This window comes from Rana temporaria, chromosome 4 (genome assembly GCF_905171775.1).
Source record: "Rana temporaria chromosome 4, aRanTem1.1, whole genome shotgun sequence".
Lineage (NCBI taxonomy): Eukaryota > Metazoa > Chordata > Amphibia > Anura > Ranidae > Rana > Rana temporaria.
In genome coordinates this window covers 421,340,490-421,362,283 of record NC_053492.1, presented here as the reverse complement: position 1 = coordinate 421,362,283, position 21,794 = coordinate 421,340,490, and the positions used below count along the sequence as shown (strand labels likewise).

Sequence of the window (21,794 nt, the reverse complement as noted above, 5' to 3'; positions counted from 1 at the left end):
TCAAATACCACCAAAAGAAAGCTCTATTTGTGTAAAAAAATGGACATTGATTTTGTTTGGGTACAACATTGCATGATCGCGCAATTGTCAGTTAAAGCGTCAAAGTGCCATATCGCAAAAAGTGGCCTGGTCAGGAAGGAGGCAAATCCTTCCGGGGCTGAAGTGGTTAATGGCATCTCAAACGCAGGTAGCAGTTGCCTGAAAAAATGCACCAAAATTTACATTGCAAAAGGGCATGAGGCTCACTGCCCAAAAAAGTCCATGAGTTACTTTGGCACATTTAGCACAAGTAGGGCAGCTCATACAAATGAATAGGCTGCCTTGTGCTGTTGCACAAAAAACATGTAAAAAAGGGAAAAATAAACGCGTTGCGTGGCGCAGGTGTGAATACACCCTTAGATCATACCTTTGTGATACTTACCTTATTGCAGCAGTTGATAATGGAGCAGAAGTCTTGATCTGGTTGGATAGTTCTCCTCCTCTCATGTACTCCATAACGAAGAAAAGATTTTCCTGTAAAAGACAAAGAAATATATAAGTTCAAAAAGGGAAAGTGGATGTAAGGATTGTGTTTTGTCAGAAATGCAGAAATATAGGGCTTATGATAACAAAGGACAGCACTAGATTTCTGGCAGGATCAACAGGTATTTGTCTGCTCTTAATGAAGAGATATAACAAAATACTTTGGGCTAGATTCAGGTAGCCGGGCGCATTGTTACGGCGGCGTAGCGTATCGTATTTACACTACGCCGCTGTAAATCAGAGAGGCAAGTGCTGTATTCACAAAGCACTTGCCTCCTAAGTTACGGCGGCGTAGCGTAAATGGGGCCGGCGTAAGCGCGCCTAATTCAAATGAGTATGAGGGGGCGTGTTTTATGTAAATGGGTGGTGACCCGACGTGATTGACGTTTTTTTACGAACGGCGCATGCGCCGTCCGTGTACATATCCCAGCGTGCATTGCTCCAAAGTACGCCGCAAGGACGTATTGGTTTCGACGTGAACGTAAATTACGTCCAGCCCTATTCGCGAACGACTTACGCAAACAACGTAAAATATTCAAAATTCGACGCGGGAACGACGTCCATACTTAACATTGCGTACGCCTCATAGAAGCAGGAGCAACGTTACGCCGGAAAAGCCTTACGCAAACGACGTAAAAAAATTCCGCCGGGCACACGTACGTTTGTGAATCTGCGTATCTAGGTCATTTGCATATTCTACGACGGAAGCGCCACCTAGCGGCCAGCGTAAATATGCACACAATTATACGCCAGCGTATTCAAGTTACGTCAGCGGAGAAAGCCTATTTTTTCAACGTATCTGCCTTTGAGAATCGGCGTAAAGATACGACGGCTCAGATTTGAAATTACGGTGGCGTATCTGGAGATACGCCGCCGTATGTTGTTGCTGAATCTAGCCCTTTGATTTGTATATTTATTAGACCAAGTGGGAACAAACAAGAGATGGTCACTGTTGGGTTTACATTTTACACTTTAAATGTAAGTTCACATTAAAGTCAGAATACATTTTTTTGGTAGGAACTTTAAATACCGTATTTATCGGCGTATACCGCGCACTTTTTTGCCCTGAAAATTAGGACAAAATCGTGGGTGCGCGGTATACGCCGATACCCGCTTTCCCGCGCCGAGTTTTGAATACTGCGCCGACATATACCGAGCGCAGTACACTCGGGTATAGTCGGCCAGTCTCGGCTCCTTCCGCGCTCACGTCCTGGACGTACAGGACGTCAGCGCGGGTAGCCGAGCGTTGCCGACAATACACGAGTGTACTGCGCTCTGTATATGTCGGCGCAGTATTCAAACTCGGCGCGGAAAAACGAGCGGGGAGGACGCGAGGACGCCGCAGAAGGATGCCGGACCCGCCAAAGAGGACACCGGACCCTCCGCAGAAGGACACCCGAAGCCGCAGAAGGACACCGGACCCGACGAGGCCGCCGATGGACGCCGCGCAAGACACCAAAACTGTAAGTACAAAAAAAACTTTTTTTCCACAGGATTGGGGGCCACTTTAGGGGTGCGCGGTATACACGGGAGCACGTTATACCGCGATAAATACGGTATATGCACCTTTCCTTATTGGGTAAGCAATATACAGAGCCACATAACATGCAAACATGTTCTACCAGGCTACCATTACAGTGACTCTGGGCCAGATTCTCAAAAGAGTTACGCCGGTGTATCTACAGATACACCGGCGTAATTCGAAAATCCCGCCGGCGTATCATTGTTTTGTATTCTCAAAACAAGGTACGCCGAAATTAGGGTAGGATCCGACTGGTGTAAGTCACTTACATCGTCGGATCCTAAATGCAATACTACACTGACCGCTAGGTGGCGTTTACGTTCAGGCCTCATTTGACTATGCAAATGAGCCTGATACGCCGATTCCCGAACAAATTTGCGTCGCCTCGTCGTCGTTTACGTCGTTTCCGTAAGCGCAAGGTTACCCCTATATGAGGGGTAACCTTCAGCCAGTCCGCCGTATGCCATGTTAAGTATGGCGTCAGGTCCGCGTCGTCTTTTTCCGTCGGTTTACGTCGTTTTACTAAGTCGTTCGCGAATATGACTTGACGTCAATGACGCTCACGTCGGCGTCATTGACGTTTTCCGTCGTGAGCTGGAGCATGCGCACTGGGCTATTTTTACGCCCGGTGCATGCGCAGTTCGATCGGCGCGGGGGCGCACTTAATTTGAATACAAGCCGCCATACGCCGGGCCATTTACACTACGCCGCCGCAAATTACGGAGCAAGTGCTTTGCGAATACGGCAGTTGCTCAAGTATTTTGCGGCGGCATGGTGTAAATGGCTTACGCTACGCTACGCCGGAATGTATGAGAATCTGGCCCTCTGTCATGAGAGAACTACAGGGGCTAAACCTGATCCAAGTCAGTGACAGAAAAGCCAAAGTAAGAGCAAGACAGCCAGGGAGAGAACTAGACTTTCCACCATTCTACAATGGCAGCCGCCATAATTCTCCCATGTCCGAGCCTCTGAGAAGCTGGAACATCTCTAATGTTTTTCTGGTTTGGGCATTTCTTTCTAGGTGTGTGCTGGACTTGGAGATCAAATGGATGTGATTTGATGAGTGATTGATAGAAAATGTGACACTTACTTCTGATTGGAAGGTTCCATAGGCGTGTGTACAAAACAGACTGTCTCCAACTGCTTCAAGTATTTGTCTCTCTATAAGGACACTTTTAGGATCTTCATTTAATAATTGCCTTTTCTTTACCACCTTGACTGCCAGTTTCTGGTCTGTGGCAGGATGGGATGCCAGGGCGACCTAAAATAAAAAAAAACATAGGACACAAATGATTAGAGATAATTCAGCACCAGGTTCTGAAAAGGTTACCTCTGGGTCCCCAGCAGCAACCCCCAGCCTGGCTACAATTGTTAGTCTTAGCTTGAAAACACAAGTATATTATAAAGCATGAACTCAGCAGGCTTTTAGCAAGTTGTAAGTGGTTTTGGCTGTTAGGGCCAGATTCACAGAGCAGATATGACGGCGTATCTCCTGATACGCCGTCGTATCTGTTGTTCTATCTATGCGACTGATTCATAGAATCAGTTACGCATAGATAGCCATAAGATCCGACAGGTGTAATTGTTTTACACTGTCGGATCTTAAGATGCAATACCGCGGCCGCCGCTGGGGGGAGTTTGCGTCGTAAACCAGCGTCGGGTATGCAAATTAGGAGTTGCGGCGATCCACGCCGGTTTTTCGCGTTCACTACGTCGCCGCTAGTCTAGTTTCCCGTCGCAAAGTTAGTCGTTTTTTTTGGTGCCTTAACTTTACACAGCAATCGTATTGCTGTATATAGTATGGCCGTCGTTCCCGCGTCGAAATTAAAAAAATAACGTCGTTTGCGTAAGCCGTCCGGGAATACGGAATTACGCTACGCGCGTCGCCGTTCGAAAAAATGACGTCACTTCTCGCAAAGCACGGCGGGAGTTCGGAAACGGAGCATGTGCGGTAGGTCCGGCGCGGGAGCGCGCCTAATTTAAATGGCACACGCCCATTTGAATTGGCCCGCCTTGCGCCGGAGGCCGCCGGCGTAGGTTTTCATCGCAAGTGCTTGGTGAATCAGGCACTTGCGATGAAAAATTGCGGCGGTGTAACGTATCTACGATACGTTACGCCGCCGCTCTTCTACGTGAATCTGGCCCTTAGTCACTAACTTAGTGAATGGAGATAGCTTTAAATAGGCTTTTAGCAAACTTAGCGAAAACTACAGCCAGCACTCGCTCTTAAGTCTGTGTTCAGAATTCATATATTGAGGGTAAAGTCTATGAAGCTCTGAAGCCAAACTCTTTACAATCTGCTAAATACAGTTTAACCACTTCCCGACCGCCTCATGTAGATATACGTCGGCAGAATGGCACGGACAGGCACATCAACGTACCTGTACGTGCCTGCCTAGACGTGGGTCGGGGGTCCGATCGGGACCCCCCCCCCCGCTACACGCGGCGGTCGGGTTCCCTCGGGGAGCGATCCGGGACAACGGCGCGGCTATTTGTTTATAGCCGCTCCGTCGCGATCGCTCCCCGGAGCTGAAGAACGGGGAGAGCCGTATGTAAACACGGCTTCCCCGTGCTTCACTATGGCGCTGGCCCTTTATAGGGGAGACTCGATCGATGACGTCATTCCTACAGCCACACCCCCCTACAGTTGTAAGCACACACTAAGTGTACACTAAATCCTACAGCGCCACCTGTGGTTAACTCTCAAACTGCAACTGTCATTTTCACAATAAAGAATGCAATTTAAATGCATTTTTTGCTGTGAAAATGACAATGGTCCCAAAAATGTGTCAAAATTGTCCAAAGTGTCCGCCAAAATGTCGCAGTCACGAAATAAATCGCTGATCGCCGCCATTAGTAGTAAAAAAATAAATAAAATAAAAATGCAATAAGACTATCCCCTATTTTGTAAACGCTATAAATTTTGCGCAAACCAATCGATAAACGCTTATTGCGTTTTTTTTTTACCAAAAATAGGTAGAAGAATACGTATCGGCCTAAACTGAGGAAAATGTTTTTTTTATATATGTTTTTGGGGGATATTTATTATAGCAAAAAGTAAAAAATATTGCATTTTTTTCAAAATTGTCGCTTTATTTTTGTTTATAGCGCAAAAAATAAAAACCGCAGAGGTGATCAAATACCACCAAAAGAAAGCTCTATTTGTGGGGAAAAAAGGACGCCAATTTTGTTTGGGAGCCACGTCGCACGACCGCGCAATTGTCTGTTAAAGCGACGCAGTCCCGAACTGTAAAAACACCTTGGGTCTTTAGGCAGCATATTGGTCCGGGGCTTAAGTGGTTAAGTACACATTAGCTTATTGCCTTATCTACCAACGGATTTCTAATTGTGTCGAGCTGCTTTTTGTGTATTACACCCCCGCCAGACAGTACACCACCAACATGATTTAGGCTAGATGCACTCCACTCGCTTTGCATTCATTTAATACACACTAAACACATTTGAGATGATGTGCGTTGGCATGCAATTATTTTAACAATGGTGTAAAATAACTTTATTGTTCCTTCTTTAAACACTTGCCGACCTGCTCACACAGATATACTGCAGCAGGTCGCCTCTCCTGCACGAATCGACGTACCTGTGCGTCGATCCGTGCAAGGATATCGGGCGTGCCCGCGGGTACTGCGGATTCTATGTCCGCTGGCAACCCGCGGTCGCAGTGAGGAGAGGCAGAGTGGGGAACTGTAAACAAGGCGGTTCCCCATTCTGCCAGATGACATGACAGAGATCTACTGTTCCCAGTGATCGGGAATGGTGATCTCTGTCATGTTCCAGCAAGCCCATCCCCACTACAATTAGAACACAACCAGGGAACACAGTTAACCCCTTAATTGCCCCTAGTGTTAACCTATTTGCTGACAGTGTCATTTTTACATTGATCAGTGCAAATCTTATATCTGATCAATGTAATAATGTTGCTGGTCCCAAAAAAGTGTCATTTGGGGTCAGATTTGTCCGCCGCAATGTTGCAGTCCTGCTAAAAATCGTATAAGAATACATATCAGCCTAAACTGATGAATAAATTAGTTTTTATATATATATATTTTTGGTATGTGTTATAGCAGAAAGTAAAAAAAGTATATATCTTTTCAATTGGTCTTTTTTTGTTTATAGCGCAAAAAATAAAAACCGCAGAGGTGATCAAATACCACCAAAACAAAGCTGTATTTGTGGGTAAAAAAGGACATCAATTTAGTTTGGGTACAGGATCGCATGACCACGCAATTGTCAGCTAAAGATATAAATAATAAAATAATAGATTTCAGTTTCTCATTGAGTATCACAGCTCAGTGTGTGTAGTGTAAATGGGAAGTGGTAAGGAATACAGTGGTGTGACCCAGGGCCGTCTTAATAGTATCATGGGCCCCTGGGCAAAGAAATGCTCTGGGGCCCCTACAACGATGACAGTGCAGGTAAACAGACATCAAGTAGGTAGGAGGCAGACTGCCTTCCTTGTGTATCTATCACTCTCAGTGCCACTATGAGGCCCCCAACTTCGGGGCAGCTTGGGCTCAAGGACCAGCTGCTTTGGGGAAAGCGCAGGGGCCCCCATGCAGCTGGGGCCCCTGGGCAGTGCCCAGGTGTGCCCTCTCATTAAGACAGCCCTGGTGTGACCTCCACCTACAGCCTAATGTTAGCCCACTGACAATATTAATAACCACTAACATGCAATACATTAAACCTGCTGTTCATATATCTTTGATTACTTACTTTTCCGTAGCTACCTTGACCAATAATCTTATGAAAGATAAAGCTGTCAAGGTTCAATTCGGCAGGTGGACTGCTTCCCACGTTGGTTCCGGGCACATCCCTGACTGCCTTGTTGCCTCCCTCACTGACTTCCTTGTTGACTGGCTCGCTGACAGCCTGGTTGATTGGCTCACTGACATCCTCGTGGACTATCTCACTGACTGCCTCATTGATTGGCTCGCTGATAGCCTGGTTGACTGGCTCGCTAATAACCTGGTTGACAGGTTCACTGACAACCTGGTTGATTAGTTCACCGACAACCTCGTGGACTGTCTCACTGACAGCCTCTTTGATTGGCTCGCTGACAGCCTGGTTGTTTGGCTCGCTAATAACCTGGTTGACAGGTTCACTGACAACCTGGTTGACAGGTTCACTGACAACCTGGTTGATTAGCTCACTGACAACATCGTGGACTGTCTCACTGAGTGCCTCGTTGATTGGCTTGCTGACAGCCTGGTTGACTGTCTCACTGACTGCCCCGTTGATTGGCTCGCTGACAGCCTGGTTGTTTGGCTCGCTAATAACCTGGTTGACAGGTTCACTGACAACCTGTTTGATTAGCTCACTGACAACCTCGTGTACTGTTTCACTGAGTGCCTCGTTGATTGGCTCGCTGACAGCCTGGTTGTTTGGCTCGCTGACTGTCTCGTTGATTGGCTCGCTGACAGCCTGGTTGTTTGGCTCACTAATAACCTGGTTGACAGGTTCACTGACAACCTGGTTGATTAGCTCACTGACAACCTGGTTGATTAGCTCACTGACAACCTCGTAGACTGTCTCACTGACTGCCTCGTTGATTGGCTCGCTGACTGCCTCGTTGATTGGCTTGCTGACTGCCTCGTTGATTGGCTCACTGACTGCCTCGTTGATTGGCTCGCTGACTGCCTCGTTGATTGGCTCGCTGACTGCCTCGTTGATTGGCTCACTGACTGCCTCGTTGATTGGCTCACTGACTGCCTTGTTGATTGTCTTGCTGATTGCCTCGTTGACTACAAGATAAAAATAAATTATGACATGTTATTACCTTACAGCAATAGAACACCTAATTCATAAAACACTAAATGACAATGGTGGAAAACACATGGAAAAGAGATATTACTGTTTACTACGACTCCTAGGTGAGAAGTAGTTTGGCCAAATAAAGTGAAATAGCTTCATGTTACTAAATAGATTGCAGCATGTTTTCATGTGTGAAAGATTTATAATGTCAGTATCTACAGTAGTTGACTTAACCCTATGACCTGCAAGGATATGACCTGTACATCATGGCAGTCGAAGGGTCAAACGAGTTCAAGACTCCAATAGAAGCAGTAAATCTGCTGCATATTGTACAAGAAATCGGGGTGGTTATAAAGATGCCCAATCACTTCTATACCATTCAGAATTGGTAGATGTAAAACCACCCATCCACTTCACCTTTTTAAATTGGGGAAGCCTGCTCCGGGGAGCCCGGGACCATAACACTTCCCTGCCATTAGATTCCAGCCAGCCATGTCTAGAAGAGACGGATTGTCCCAGTGGGCCAGTATGAAAGATCATAAGTTAGATCCCCACATATTACAACCCCCCCTCACATATTATAGCCCCCCTAACTCCAGAGAAATGCTAAATCTTTCTGGGTACTACTTGGGTGCAATTACTATTTCTAAATGTTCCCTATAATGTAGCAAATCTTCACTTTTTAAGTACAGGTCCACTTTAATCCTTAGGCCCAAAAATGTGATTTACCATGTGTGAGAAAAGTGAGAACATTTTTGTGGCAGAAAAAGGGTTAAAGAAATATTATCATATCAGGGAGAACTGCAGGGGTGGTCATACACATTCATATGCCTGATCCAATATAGGAGGACAGATCTATCTATAGCTGCAGCTCACCCAAACCCATTTATTCAGCTGAGTATAGCATTAGATTTTGTGCTTGAGCAATGAGAGGGTAACATTCACTTTTCTAAAGGCACAGTGGGGGTCCTACTCTACAGCTGTTGGCAGGGGACAGGCTTTTCTACTCAGCTTGTGGCTGCTTTCTGTAAGGGGCCCGGAGGTCCCCAGGGGCCCGGAGATCCCCAGGGCCCCGGATGACCACCCCCCCCTTTTTTTTTTTTATAAAAAAAAAACCTTTTTTTTATATTTTTTTATTTTTATATATATATATATATAATTATTATTATTAAAGGGCCCAGAGGTCCCCAGGGCCCCGAATGGCATCCCCCCTTTTTTTTATTAAAAAAAATGTTTTTTTTTTAATATTATTTTATTTCTTTTTATAGAAATAAAATAATGAGCCATTTAATTAAAAAAAAAAATATATATATATATATATATATATATATATATATATTTTATTAAATGGCTCAGAGGTCCCCAGGGCTCCATGTGGCAAACCCCCCTTTTTTTTTATAAATGTTTATTTTTTATTTTTTGTTTATCTATTTATTTATTTATTTATTTTTTTTATTAAAGGGCCCAGAGGTCCCCAGGGCCCTGGATGTCAACCACCGTTTTTTTTATTTTTTTATAAATGTTTATTTTTATTTATTTTTTTATATATATTTTTTTATTAATTTTTTATTAAAGGGCCCAGAGGTTTCTTTTTTTTATTAAAGGGCCCAGAGGTCCCAGATGGCAACCCCCCCCTTTTTTTGTAATTTATTTTTATAAAAAAAAAATGTTTTTATATATATATATATATATATATATATATATATATATATATATATATATATATATATATTTTTTAATTCAAGGGCCCAGAGGTCCCCCATTTAAAAAAAAAAAAATATATATATATTTTATTTCTTTTCTTTTTTTTTATTAAAGGGCTCAGAGGTCCCCAGGCCCCCCCCTTTTTTATATATATCTTTTTATTTCTTGTTTATTTATTTATTTCCCCCTGCTTCACAATTCGCGTCAGCCACCCGCCCCCGCTTCTCTCTCAATTTCAGGCGGCAGCACCCCCCCCATGCCTGAAGCTGTGTAAGGGGCCCCATAATTCCCGATGGCGGCCCTGCTGCTTTCTAACAGAAACACGCTCTAAGGGGCTCATTTATAACAGAAAGTGGATATGGTAATGCACCCCTGCACTGGCCTAACTATGGTTTTATCCCTCATAAAATATCTAAACAGTGACAATTGTGTTATATTTTATGTAATTGTTTTCATCATTCTTACTTGTCTCATCTTCAATGGTCAACTGTTTCTTTTTTGGAGGTGCAGGGGAAATCTCATCTGATGCTGGTCTCTTGTTCCTCTTGGGCACTTTAGCAGTATATCTTCCCTTTTTTGCCGTCCTTTCTTTATCAGCTGATTGGTCAGATTCATTATCTCTCTTCTTCTTCTTTCCTCTGGTCTTCTCAATCTTCTCTATCGTGTTATATTTTATTGTCTCATCTGCGATGGTCAACTGTTTCTTATTTGGAGGTGCAGGGGAAATATCATCTGATGCTGGTCTCTTGTTCCTCTTGCGCACTATAGCAGTATATCTTCCCTTTTTTGCCGTCCTTTCTTTATCAGCTGATTGGTCAGATTCATTATCTCTCTTCTTCTTCTTTCCTCTGGTCTTCTCAATCTTCTCTTTCGTGTTATATTTTATTGTCTCATCTGCGATGGTCAACTGTTTCTTATTTGGAGGTGCAGGGGAAATCTCATCTGATGCTGGTCTCTTGTTCCTCTTGGGCACTATAGCAGTATATCTTCCCTTTTTTGCCGTCCTTTCTTTATCAGCTGATTGGTCAGATTCATTATCTCTCTTCTTCTTCTTTCCTCTGGTCTTCTCAATCTTCTCTTTCGTGTTATATTTTATTGTCTCATCTGCGATGGTCAACTGTTTCTTATTTGGGGGTGCAGGGGAAATCTCATCTGATGCTGGTCTCTTGTTCCTCTTGGGCACTTTAGCAGTATATCTTCCCCTTTTTGCCGTCCTTTCTTTATCAGCTGATTGGTCAGATTCATTATCTCTCTTGTTCTTCTTTCCTCTGGTCTTCTCAATCTTCTCTTTCGTGTTATATTTTATTGTCTCATCTGCGATGGTCAACTGTTTCTTATTTGGAGGTGCAGGGGAAATCTCATCTGATGCTGGTCTCTTGTTCCTCTTGGGCACTATAGCAGTATATCTTCTCTTTTTTGCTGTCCTTTCTTTATCAGCTGATTGGTCAGATTCATTATCTCTCTTTTGCTTCTTTCCTCTGGTCTTGTCACTCTCCTCTCTGGAACTCTTTCTCTCTCCAGAATCCCTCCCCTCATCAGAGTTCCCATGTTTGTTTTTCCTTTTTTGGGGGTTTTGACGTGTCCCCGCCCTTAACCCACCACCTAATAAAATGGTCTCATCCAAATCATCCACAGAAGGTCCCCCTTGGAGGATTTTACAAGTAACCTCATGTCTCCTCTGATATGGATGATATCTTAAATTTAGCTTTTGCCTTTTTCCTTTGGCATTCTCCTCTCTGGAACTCTTTCTCTCTTCAGAGTTCCCACGCTTAGTTTCCCCATTTTTGGGGTGTTGAGGTGTCTCCACCTTTAACCCACTATGTAATAAAGTGGGCTTATCCAAATCATCCATAGAATTTTGCTCTTGGATGAATTTCCAAGTAATCTCATCCCTGATCTTATATGGATGAAATCTGTAAGTGTGTCTTCTCCTTTGCCACTTCATAATAATATATTGTAATGAAATGCACAGAGCACTAGAAAAGCGATGCGTTTACCACCTCTAGCAAAATCAAACTGACTCAGTCCAACTGCAGATTGCTTATATTGACTGAGCTGTGAGTGAGTGAGTGAGAAACGTGTATAGCGCTATGACATCATCGTTGCTAGGATACCATCAGATAAGCCAGATGTTGTTTGCAAGAATACCAACTGCCAGTGGGTCCCCTCAGCCAATCAGATTCAAGCTGACGATTTCCACAGTGATTTTCAAATTTTCAAAATAAGAGAGCTTAGTATTCACTTTGCATGTATGAAATCCAATACATAGATAAATCTGTGGAGCTCCTAACACAGATGAGGCTTTTATATAAGCCTGATTTTGGGGTCATTTCCAATGACATAGACAATTGTCATTAGGACTGCTCAAAGCACATTGAGATGAATCAGTAAATAGGGTTTTTTAACCACTTGCTGACCTTGGCTTTTTCTGAAATGTGTTGTTTACAAGTTTAAATCAGTATTTTTTTCAAGAAAATTACTTAGATCTCCCAAATATATTTTAACAGAGACCCTAGAGATTAACCACTTAAGGACCGCCGCACGGCTATATACCTCCTTAGTTTGAAGAGGGATATCTCGGTAACGGCAGCAGCAGCTGCCACAACCGAGATATCCATCTCTTCAGGCAGCGGTCCTGTAAACGATAATGGTGGTCTCTGCAGCGGATTCGCTGTGAGATCACCGTTATCTGCGACGGGAGAGGGGCCCCCCCTCCCACCACTCTCCCGCAGCTGCAGAGCTGCTTTACATTGACTGAGCTATGACATCTTCGTTGCTAGGATACCATCAGAACAGCCAGAGTTCCGCTTCCAACTGCCAGTGCCTCCCCTCAGCCAATCAGATTCAAACTGACAATTTCCACAGTGATTTTCAATTTTTCAAAATAAGAGAGCTTAGTATTCACTCTGAAATCCAATACATAGATAAATCTGTGGAGCTCCTAATGAGGCTTTTATATAAGCCTGATTTTGGGGTAATTTCCAATGACATAGACAGTTGTCATTAGGGCTGCTCAAAACACATTGAGATGAATCAATCAGTAGATAGTTTTTTTTTTAATCCACCTGCTGACCTTGGCTTTTTCTGACATTTGTTGTTTACAAGTTTAAATCAGTATTTTTTTCAAGAAAATTACTTAGATCTCCCAAACACTATATATACTATATATACGCCAGGGTTGGGTCCTGGATGGACGCTATGTTGAGCCAATTTTTGGAGTCTGGTCTCTTTAAAGCAGTGGTGTAGGATTCAGGAGAGCCTCCCCTTCTGACCCCTGGCTTTCAGGCACACAGGGGGTTAAAGCGGTTGTTCCCCCCAAAAAATTGTTACCCTTAGATTGATGCTCGTTGTGTCTAGGGGAATCGGCTAGTTGTTTTAAAATCGAAGCTGTACTTACCGTTGTAGAGAGCGATCTTCTCCGCCACTTCCGGGTATGGTCTTCGGGTCTGGGCGTTCCTTCTTGATTGACAGCCTTTCGACAGGCTTCCGACGGTCGCATCTATTGCGTCACGATTTTCCGAAAGTAGCCGAACGTCGGTGCGCAGGCGCCGTATAGAGCCGCGCCGACGTTCGGCTTCTTTCGGCTACTCGTGACGCCATGGATGCGACCGTCGGAAGACTGTCAATCAAGAAGGAACGCCCAGCCCCGAAGACCATACCCGGAAGCGGCGGAGAAGATCGCTCTCTACAACGGTAAGTAAAGCTTCGATTTTAAAACAACTAGCCGATTCCCCTAGACACAACGAGCATCAATCTAAGGGTAACAATTTTTTGGAGGGGGAACTACCGCTTTAAGAACTCCCAGGAAATCAGCTTAAAGGACAGGAAGTGCTGATAGAGGGTGTGAAGGAGTTTGGGAGTAAACCTGTCTGCAGAAGCTGTGCATTGCTGGGAAGGACTGGAAGTTCTATAAGGCGGAGTGATATCAACTGCACTCCGCCTCTTATCCCTGCTAGTATTATCCAGAGCGGTTACTACCCCAAAACTGCACCCTTTTTAGCTATAGTGGCCAGGGGTGTACACCTGTTGTAGCTGCTGTAGGAATTATATGCCCTTTCACGCTTGGCAGGTATAGCAAGCCAAGCGTGACCTATTCAAGTGTATGAGGCAACTCTGCAAGCGCCCTGCAATCTTGTACAGTTCAGCGACCAAGGGATTAAAGTGGGGGGTTAGGAGGTGTTGCATCGCCTCCTCACCACCTGCTTTAACATGTTGGACCCCACACAAGTATGTAGTTGCCGGGGCACTTGCAGAGTAGCCTTATTTACTTGAATAGGTTGCGTTTGGCGGGCGGTAGTGCCCACTGAAAGTGATAGGGGGCCATATTCTGAGAGAAGTTACGATGGAGTATCTCAGGATACTCCATCGTATCTCCCTTTTTTGGCCCGTGTATCTATGCGACTGATTCTTAGAATCATTTTCGCATAGATACACTTAAGATCCGCCATGTGTAAGTCACTTACACTGTCGGATCTTAAATGTAAGTACGCCGCCCGCCGCTAGATGGCATGTACGTGAAGGACTCATTTGCTTATGCAAATGAGCCTGCTACGCCGATTCCCGAACGATTTCTCGTCGCTAACGTCGTTTGCGTAAGCGGAAACTTACTCCTGCTATATGAGGAGTAAGTTTCCGCAAGTCCCACGTAGGCCATGTTACGGATGGCGTCGGGTCCGCGTCGTGTTTTTCCGTCGGCTACGTAGTTTCCGTAAGTCGTTCTTGAATATGACGTCATTGACATTTTACGCCGAGAACTGGAGAATGCGCACTGGGCTTTTTTAAGCCTGGCGCATGCGCAGTTACTTAGAATCGGGGGCGCGCTTAATTTGAATAGAAGCCGCCCCCTTGGAGATACGCGTGGCTACGCCGGGGCATTTACACTCCGCCGCCCCAAACTACGGAGCAAGTGTTTGGGGAATACAGCACTTGCTCCTGTAGGTTGGGGCGGCGGAGTGTAAATGCCTTACGCGCAGCCCGCGGACATTTAGCCAGAATATGGGCCAGGGAGTATAATTCCTGCTGCAGCATGTGTATACCCTAGGCTTTTGCAGCTGAAGGGGGTACAGCTTGAGGGCAGTAAAACTGCGGCTCAACTGCAGGATTTTACTGCCCTCCGACCGTACGTGTGAATGAGCCCTAAAGGCTCCGCCACCAAATCCAACTAAGGGCTCATTCACAAGTGTAGCAGAAACTGTTGCTCCACTGAAAAGCAATCCAGGTATGTTTTACAGCTGGTGAGGTGGTGGTTACGATGCGGTGGTACAACAATTCTAGGCTTAAATCAGGTGGTGAGTGGACGATATTGCACCCTGTGATCTCTGACTTCTCCCATGTTGTTGGGTAGATCTCCTGGTCTCTAAGGTTGTCTACTCCTGCCGTCTAGATAGTCCAATAGATTAATAAAGTGTAGCGTTCCAAATTCCACAATAACTGATAGCAGAGTTTTACACCCAGCTGCCCATAGAGCTGACAGGGGTCTTCTCCTGTGCACCTTCAGTTTCTGCCTGGTGGACAGATGTCAAAACACTGCCGACTTCACACCGTGTGAAAGGGGCCCAAAACATACATCATTGAGTTTTCCATAAAAAAAAAAAGTTTATTACAATAAACATTTAGAAATGGTCATGGTTTCATAGGCAAATTGATCGCTCATCAGGTCTCCATATATCACTCTCTATATGACTAATACAGATTGAGTGTACTTCCTCGAACGCCTGGGAATGCGTCAACAGCTGCCAAAACCTGAATTTGAACCAGGGCCCTTTAGATCTTCAATCTAACGCTCTCCCAACTGAGCTATTTTGGCAAGTTAAGGGGCATATATTTTATTAATTAGACATTTAGCTGGATTCAAGTAGGGCGCTGCATCTTTAAGGCGGCGTAGCGTATCGTATTTACGCTACGCTGCCTTAAGTCAGCCTTTAAGGCGGCGGCGTAGCGTAAATGGGGCCGGCGTAAGCGCGCCTAATTCAAATGAGGATGAGGGGGCGTGTTTTATGTTAATGGGGGGGCGACCAGACGTGATTAACGTTTTTTACGAACAGCGAATGCGCCATCCGTGTACATATCCCAGTGTGCATTGCTCCAAAGTACGCCGCATGGACGTATTGGTTTCGACGTGAACGTAAATTACGTCCAGCCCCATTCACGGACGACTTACGCAAACAACGTAAAATTTTCAAATTTCGATGCGGGAACTACGGCCATACTTAACATTGGGTACGCCACCTAGGGGGCAGCTTTAACTTTACGCAGCGTATCTCTTACGGAAAAGGCGTATCTTTACTGCGACGGGCGCACGTAAGTTCGTGAATCGGCGTATCTAGGCATTTACATATTCTACGCCGAACTCAACGGAAGCGCCACCTAGCGGCCAGCCTAAATATTGCACCCTAAGATACGACGGCGCAGGCTGTCGTATCTTAGCTAGGTTTAAGTGTATCTCAGTTTGAGAATACACTTAAACTTACGACGGCGCAGATTCAGAGTTACGTCGGCGTATCTCTTTCTGAATCTAGCTAATTGAGTTTGCTTAGAGGTGGGATATTGTGGATTTTTGAGCGCTGTACTTTATTCATTTGTTTCATGAACTTGGCAATACATTTCTGGGTGCTTTCCTCTGCCGAAGGAGCTGCAGGTGCTGCATACAAGAAGGAAGAAAACAATTATTTGATCCCCTGCTGATTTTGTATGTTTGCCCACTGACAAAAAAATGATCAGTCTATAATTGTAATAGTTTATTTTATCCGTGAGAGACAGAATAACAACAAAAATATCCAGAAAAACGCATTTCAAAAAAGTTATAAATTAATTTTAATTTTAATGAGTGAAATAAGTATTTAATCCCCTATCACTAAGCAATAATTCTGGCTCCCAGGTGTCTTCTATACAGGTAACGAGCTGAGATTAGGAGCACTCTTTTAAAGGGAGTGCTCCTAATCTCAGCTTGTTACCTGTATAAAAGACACCTGTCCACAGATTCCAATCTCTTCACCATGGCCAAAGTGCTGTCCAAGGATGTCAGGGACAAGACTGTAGACCTACACAAGGCTGAAATGGGCTACAAGACCATGGCCAAGCAGCTTGGTGAGAGGGTGACAACAGTTGGTGCAATTATTTGCAAATGGAAAAAAAATCAAAATAACTGTCAATCTCCCTCGATTTGGGGCTCCATGCAAGATCTCACCTTGTAGAGTTTCAATGATCATGAGAACGGTGAGGAATCAGCCCAGAACTACACAGAAGAATCTTGTCAATGATCTCAAGGAAGCTGGGACCATAGGGCCAAATTCAGGTACAATTGCGCCCGTGTAACGTAAGCCGTTTACGTTACACCGCCGCAAGTTTTCAATTTTAGTGCCCGATCCACAAAGCACTTACCTGGAAACTTGCGGCGGTGTATCGTAAACACGTCCGGCGCAAGGCGGTCCAAATCGAATGATGCGGGTACCATTTAAATTAGGCGCGCTCCCGCGCCGGACGTACTGCGCATGCTCCGTTCTCGAATGTCCCGACGTGCTTTGCGCGAAATTACGACGCGCCGACGTGTTGAGAATCGCGACGTGCGTAACGTACTTACACGGGGAAAACAAAAAAATTCAAAAGCGACGCGGGAAAGACCGGCATACTTTAACATGGTGGAGTAATTTTACACCATGTTAATAGCAGCCCTATCTTTGCGATGGGAATCTAAGACTTGCGCCGATGTAACGACAGGAAAAACCTTTGTGGATCGCCGTAACTGCTAATTTGCATACCCGACGCTGGTTTACGACGCAAACTCCCCCCAGCGGCGGACGCGGTACTGCATCCTAAGATCCGACAGTGTAAAACAATTACACCTGTCGGATCTTAGGGATATCTATGCGTAACTGATTCTATGAATCAGTCGCATAGATACTCTGAGAGATACTCCGTCGTATCTCCTTTGTGAATCTGGCCCATAGTCACCAAGAAAACAATTGGTAACACACTATACCGTGAAGGACTGAAATCCTGCAGAGCATGCTCAAGTAAGCACATGTACAGGCCCATATGATGTTTGCTAATGAACATCTGAATGGTTCAGAGAAGAACTGGGTGAAAGTGTTGTGGTCAGATGAGACCAAAATCTATCTTTGTCATAAACTCAACTCGCCGTGTATGTAGGAGGAGGAATGCTACCTATGAGTCCAAGAACACCATCCCCACCGGCAAACATGGAGGTGGAAGCATTATGCTTTGGGGGTGTTTTTCTGCCAATTGGACAGGACAGCTTCACCGCATCAAAGGGACGATGGACAGGGCCAGGTACCATCAAATCCTGGCTGAGAAACTCCTCTCAGCCATGGCATTAAAAATGGGTCATGGATGGGTATTCTAGCATGACAATGACCCAAAGCACACGGCCAGGGCAACAAAGGTGTGGCTCAAGAAGAAGCACATTAAGGTCCGAAGTATTTTCCCCAACACAAGGAGGCATTGGTGTTTATATAAGTGTGGCTCACTTGTATGACAGGCTGCATGGTGCATCTTGAGCAGGAAAGCACCCAGAAATGTACATTAGGTGCATAAAATGCCTATAAAAAGCTGTGTAAATGAACCCTAAAATGTACATATGTATAGTATGTATAGTTTTCTTTTTTCAATTTAAGAGGGGTCAGAACCTCAGTCTGGTTTTACTTCTATCCAAAGCTCTGTTAAAGAAGTTACTTCACACCGGAGACTACATTATACCACGGCTGCTGATTTGCATTGCGAACGAGCGTGATGCTGATACATCATAAATGATGCATCGCACTGTTTACATTTTTCTTTTTTTAACTTTATTCAAATGTCACAAAGTGACATTTCATAGATCTTTATTCAAAAAATAAAAGTAAAAAAGTATTGCATGCCCTACTTTTTTGAGCATGTGGGAACTTAACTCGGGACAAATCGTTCTGTCTATGCCTTAGGACTGCATTGGTCAAGGATTCTTAGTGCAACTCGATGCATGTAGTGTGAACAGTTAATGCCCCTCGTGTCCAAAAAGCGTCCCTCTGGCCATCTGTGGGCGGCCCGCAGGCTATTGGGCACCATAAACAAAGCAAAGTGGCAGCAGGCATCCAGGTCCTGGAATGCGCTGTGTACTGTACTCCAGGACCCAAGACTGAATGAGAGAGAGACTATGCTGAGTTATCTCTGCCCACAGTACAAGCAAAATCCCAACCTGGGGAGAGAGAGAGAGCGGTGCGGAAGCGTGTGATGGGGGGGGGGGGGGGTTAAGTTTCACTGCCAATCCACAAACCAGGGGGAGGGGGGGTGGCATTTACTGCCAATCCACAATGCAGACGTGGGGGTTAAATTACTGCCACTAACCACCAGTGCAGGGAAGGTTACATTGCATTGCCACTAACAATGTGGGTGGGGGGTTAATTGTATTGACACCTTGGGCATATTAATGCACTAATTCACACCAATGCTGGGGGTGATGAGGTACAAAAATGCGCTGCTATTGTGTGGCCCTCTGAAGGTGTCGAGGGCAGCACTTGAGGCCCCCTGTAATTTTCTGGTTGCCCAGTACTGTTCTGTGCCCTTAAATAATTTTGCAGTGTCAATGTGTTCCCCAGACAGGAAGTGAGGATAAATATGTAAGAGGGGCATGGACGGGCAGACATATCTGATCAGAATAGCGTTTCATCCTCTGTATTGTGACCATCAACACCAGGATAGAAAAGTTAAGGGAAGTCCAAAATTTTACGTGTAGCGCCTGTGTACTTTTGTACAGGTGCTATATTTAAATTTAGTGGGAGAATGAGAGAGTTATGTTGCTCTCATTCTTTAAATTTTTGTTAAATTTGGCTGTTGCCAAATCTGGATTGTCTTGTGGGTCAGTCTACGTTCCAGGGATGCAGTCTCATCTCTGGGCGGCAGGTGGCGCCAGAGGGGTCCAGGCGGAGCCGCTTCTTCCCAGCAATCAATTGGAGGAGTTTTCCCTCGCGGGGCATGCTGGGGAGGGGTATTTCTGTGGCGGAGGCCGTGGTTCGGGGTTCTTCGCGGGTTCCTGGTTCCAGGTGCGGCACCCACCTTTAGGGTGTGCGCACATCACGGGCCCCATCACTATGGCCTACCAGGCCGGGGTCGCGTGCTACGCGGAGTTCCTGGCTGTCACATCTCGCCAGGGCACGCCGCACTTGAGGGAAGGGACTGTGAAAAAAAAATGTGACAGACCACTCCCATCGCACGGGAGTGGTCTGAGTTGAATGGGCGGGCCATCAGCTCTCCATAGAACATCGTATCCAGACTGCCTCCAAGCAGCGTGAGTGTTCTCCCTGTCCCTGCTGCTCTGTGAGCTGGTTCCGCCCCCTCCACCTCTTACATCTCTCACTGCAAGTCAGTGAGATCTTATCTCTCCTCACATCCCTCATCTCTCGTTGCCACCCCCACCCCCCCTCACCTGTCCTCAGTCATGGAGGGGTCCGGCTGGAGATACATATTTTTAAGCTGGAGCCAGAGAAGTTACTGCAAGCAAGTTCACCAAGAGGTCAGATGCAGGGGGGGGGGGGGGGGGACTGTGGAGGGAGTTGGAGCATTCTAAAGTCCAGCCTGGACACTGACATGGCTGGGGGGGCTTCTATACATTGAGGGGGCTGAGATTTCCCTGGACTCCCCCCTGTACTGGGAACATCCCATATGTGAGGAAGTGACAGGAACCCAGCATGAGAAAGGGGGAGTCCTGGGCATGCTGGGACTTGTAGTGACTGTGTGGCTATCCCTAATTCAGTGCCACAAGAGGTTCAGATGAATGTAGAAATAACATAAGGAACACCTATAACAGAGATCATTAGCACACTACTGGGTTATATTACAACTAAGAACACCAGTGCTGCACATAATTACAAATGTGCAAACAAAGCAGAATAAACTGATAAAAATAAAAAATTCCTTATATACAGATCAAATTCATCAATAAAGTTCAAGTGAATGTGCACATAACAAATACATACAATAAGACAACCTTAACCTACTGAATATTGCAACCAAAAGCACCAGTGCTGTAAAAAATCAAAGGTCTTGATGTGAGGTCTGAGGTGAGCTGTTAGTACATAAGGAGTGATCACACCGTCATATCTGCATTTCTATCACCGCTGGGATCTGTTTGATGTATTTATTTGCTTGGACACATTGATGTGGGATGTGAAACACAAAAAAGGACACTTTATTGAGGAACTTTATTATCCTATGAAATATATTTGGTTTATCTATTTATTCACCATATTTGCGCATATTTAGATGTTTTACAGCACTGGTGCATTTGGTTGCAGTACCCAGCAGGGGCATCTTATTTGGATATTGCTACTACATGAACTTTATCTGCATGTGGAATTATCTTGCTTTGTTTGCACAATTTTCTATATTTGCAGCACTGGTGCTTTTGGGTGCAATATCCAGTAGGGTACTATTGATTTTTATGTCTTATATATTTATTTGTTATTTGCCGCATTGATCATCTATATAGAAAAAGGTATGTCCCGCTAGCATTTTTAAAAAACAAACGCCGATTCTCATTCTACTAAATAGCCTAAATGCAATGATATTTTTTTTTTTTTTTAGGTGAACCTCCACTTTAAGCAGCGCACATAGCAAAACATGGCCTATCATGAAAGGGGGGGGGGGGGGGGTAAATCTTCCAGAGGTCCAATTTTTTGCCCAGAGTTTATTTATACTTCAGGCAGTCTGTAATTGGCCTGTACTGGTACCATGTACCCCCGGCTATGTCTGCACCTCTGTCATATGGAAAACTCCTACAGAGGATCACTTCATGTTTGTGACACCCCAGGTTTATTGCCTGAAGTATAAATAAACTCTGGGCAAAAAAAATTCACGGTTTAACCACGTGACCTCTGGAAGATTTACCCCCCCACCTCCATGACAGGCCATTTTTTGCGATGTGCACTGCATAACTTAAGCTGACAACTGCGCGGTCATGCGACGCTGTACACAAATAAAATTTGTATTTTTTTTTGTTTTAACAAAAGACCAAATTTGAAAAAAAAGAAATAAAAAAAATTTACTTTCTGCTATATAACATATCCAATTTTTTTTTAAAGTTTTTTTCATAAATTTAGGCCAGGGGTCTCCAAGCTTTCTAAACAAAGGGCTGGTTTATTGTGCTTCAGGCTTCAGGAGGGCCAGACTGTGGCCATTTGGAGTACAAAATGTTCTGATGTCAGTGGGGAAAAAACAATGCTCCATCTTTGGTGTCAATGGGAGTAATGGTTGCCCCATAATCGGTGTTGTCAGGAGAAATTGTGTC

At 44.9% G+C, this 21,794-nt stretch overlaps 1 non-coding gene across 1 annotated transcript; it reads right to left on the bottom strand.

The window, feature by feature from the left end:
- Positions 1-15,250: 15,250 nt before the first annotated feature.
- TRNAF-GAA lies at positions 15,251-15,323 on the bottom strand. The gene has a single exon. It is a non-coding gene; the product is annotated as a tRNA-Phe (tRNA).
- Positions 15,324-21,794: the final 6,471 nt, after the last annotated feature.